Below are 3,175 nucleotides of genomic sequence, written 5' to 3'. Positions count from 1 at the left end.
AACCAGATGCCTAGATATTTTAGGTGAAAACTTCTAATTTTGAATGCAGATTCAAAATGCTTTGTGAAAACTGTTAGATTCAAAATGCACCCACTGAGGAAAAAAAAAAAAAAAAAAAAAACAACACAAAAACAAACCCAAAATGCACCCACTCATGTGCAGTCACAAATTCTAATAAAATGCAGTCAGGAGGCCTTAAAGGGAGGCTCTCACTCTGCTTGCCTCATAGGGAGTATTGCCAGACTCTACCAAGCCACAAGCCTGCACAAGAAACCACAACCCTGCACAGTGGCTGCCTTCTCCAGACATCTTCCCTCCAACTGCCTACTCAGCCTGGACTGACACCAAAGTTTATTGTTTCAAAGCAGTGTAGGGGCTGGGGACATAGCTTAGTTGCACAAGCACCTGCCTGGCAAGTGCAAGGTCCTGAGTTCAATTCCCAGTCCTGCCCCCCTGTCAAACAAACAAATAGCAACAGTGTAGTACTCTTCATTTTGCCTTTCAAACCCTCCCCTCTGCTTTGCCTCCCCAGTGTGCCAGTGGCCACTATGGTCTGCTCTGGCACATGTAGCCTGGATTTATAAATCTCCCATTCATTCTCAAATAAATTCCTTTATAGAGTTTCTCTTATTTAGTGTATTCTTTTTCTTTTTAAAAAAAATGTATTTAGGTCACAGTCTACAGGGTCTCACAACGTACATCAGACTCGTAGTGATCCTCTTGTTTTGAGCCTCCCAAGCGCTGGAATTACAGGTGCATGCCACTATGCCCAGTCTCAATCACCTTCTCAGCCTGCCCTGGGGGCGGGGCCAGCACAGCACACCAGAGCTCGAACCCCAGCTGCTGCCTGCGCTCTGCCTAAGCAGGTGCTTGCGGGAGCTTTAATCTGCTGCGCTATCTGGCCAGCCCTCTCTTATTTAGGTTGACAAACTTTTCTGAGGAAATTGGAAGAAAATGTTCAAATGAAAAGGAACAAGGGGTGGGGAAGGAAAGAAGAGCCAAGGGAAAAAAAAAAAAAAAAAGAATAGGAGGAAAAGTAGAAACAGAGCTTTTATATATAAAGAGGGGAAGAGGGGCTGAAGAGAGGGGAGGGCAATGGGAAAAAAGAAGCAACACATTCCATGTCCAGGTACAAACTCCTTATCATGAGTGCTATCACTATGTATATCTAAAATGTATTAAAAAATAACCAAGACAGACCTAGGTGGGAAAATATAAAATAAACAAACACGTAAAAGAGAAAAAAAAATGGTAATACTGGGGATTGAATACAGAGCCTTTGCACTGAGGTACATCCCAGCCATTTTTTAATTTGGAGACACTGTCTCCCTAAGCCACTAAGTTGCCCGGTGTGGGCTTGAACTTGAAATCTTCCTGCTTTAGCCTCCCTGAGGCGTGACACCACAGGTGTATGCCACCATGACAGGTGGGTGGGTGGTTTTAAGTGTGGCCTGAGGTACACAGAACAGATCAGCATACACAGATAAGCAATATAAATGCACATGGAGCACGATGCCGGCAGGGCAGCACTCTGAGGAAAACCACAGCAAAGGGAGGGCAGGGAATGATGCAACTGCTTTTTAAAGTAGAATATCAGAAAAAAGGACCCTTCCCTCACCTGGGACTCCACCTCCAGAAGGGAAGCCACAGTAGCCTTTCTTTAATACTTTCTTCAAAGGCTTCCTGTAAAAAGGAAGGAGACCAGAGCTAAGGAAAGAGAAAGAGAGGTGTTCGGCTCCTTGAGTCTGGCTATGAGCTGAAGCCAACCATAAAGAGAAGCATCCATCATCTTTCCCAACTACCCTCAGTGTCTGAGTTTTTCCTGTTCCTGGCACTCTCAAAAGGCCAGGGAGAAGGCTCAGTAGAATAAGCGCTTCCCTGGCAAGCGCAAGGAGCTGAGTTCAATCCCCAGTTCTGCAACAAAACAAAACAAAACTTCTCTCAAGAAGTAGGAAGCATGCTCTGTGGTTCTCATTTCTAGAGCAGCAGTTGTTAAAAAAAAAAAAAAAAACACTGGCCAGGGAATGGTGGCACATGCCTGTCATCCCAGCACTCCAGGAGGCTCAGGTAGGAGGATCACAAGTTCAAGAACAGCCTGGGAACTTGGTGGCTTAGTGAGATTCTGTCAAGAAGAAAAAGGAAGAGGGGAAGGAAAATGGGGAGGGAAGGCTGGGTGTGGTGGTGCACACCAGGAGTCTGAGGCAGGAGAATCATTGTGAGTTCAAGTTCACCCTGGGCTACAAAGTGAGCTCAAGGCCAGCCTGAGCTGCATAGTGAGACCCTGTCTCAAAAAAGACAAAAGAGGGGTGGGAGGACCAGGAAAGAGGCTGGGGTCAAAAGCACATGCCTGTAGTCCCAGCAACTTACCGGCCCAATTTGGGAGAACTTTGAGCCCCAGAGTTCAAGGATAGTCTGGGCAACATAGCAAGACCCTATTTCAAACAAACCCAGGAAGACAGCACTTGCCTGGCAAGCATAAGGGCCTGAGTTCACCCCCAGTTCTGAAAAAAAAAAGAAAAAGAAAAAGAAAAAAGAAAGAAAGAAAGAAAGACTTGAAAACAGGTCAAATGCCTAGGTATAAAGATCTCCCAGGTCAATTCCTATCTGGCCTTCCTTCCTAATATTCCAGTGACTTCCAACCCCAACCATCTCTTCTTTTTCATCTTCACTGGGTTTCAAATCTAGGGCCTGTGCATGCCAGGAGCTGATCTACCATTAAGGAAAACCTGACCAACCTCTTCCTGCTTCTTTCTGACATAATAGCCATCAATTCTTGCACCACAAGAAATATATCTGAGATGTTTGATATTTAGACAGATAGGGTAAACCAAACTGCATATATTGCAGGTTAATAATAAGCTTCTCTTCTGGAAGGTTAACAACCTAAGTTAGCAGATCAAAATTGGAGAAAAGGAAGGGCTGCAAGGTCAGCCAACATTTTGCCCCTAGCCTTTCAAGGTCAGTGAAGATTCAGGACATAGGAGAACCTGTACTGTAACATCAGGTAACTCAGTTGTGCTCCAAATTTTCTGATCAAGGAGAATATGGAGCCACAGAGGAAAGTGACTGATGATGTATAGTGTGCCTAAAGAGAATCACATGGAGAGAAAAAACATTCTCTCAGGCTTTCACAGAGAACAAATTGGTCAAGCAATGGCCGTGACTCATCCTCATG

At 44.9% G+C, this 3,175-nt stretch overlaps 1 long non-coding RNA gene across 2 annotated transcripts in view; it reads right to left on the bottom strand.

The window, feature by feature from the left end:
• The window catches only part of LOC111815763, a 13,012-nt gene that overhangs the window by 8,774 nt on the left and 1,063 nt on the right, over nt 1-3,175 (bottom strand). For both annotated transcript variants that reach the window (XR_002820404.1, XR_002820405.1), the window contains exon 2: nt 2,368-2,501. This is a non-coding gene — a long non-coding RNA (uncharacterized LOC111815763). The remainder of the gene's footprint in view (nt 1-2,367; nt 2,502-3,175) is intronic.

This window comes from Octodon degus, unplaced genomic scaffold (assembly GCF_000260255.1).
Source record: "Octodon degus isolate 3935 unplaced genomic scaffold, OctDeg1.0 scaffold00021, whole genome shotgun sequence".
Lineage (NCBI taxonomy): Eukaryota > Metazoa > Chordata > Mammalia > Rodentia > Octodontidae > Octodon > Octodon degus.
Note: the sequence above shows the minus strand (reverse complement) of the source record. Positions and strands in the feature narration are given on the sequence as shown.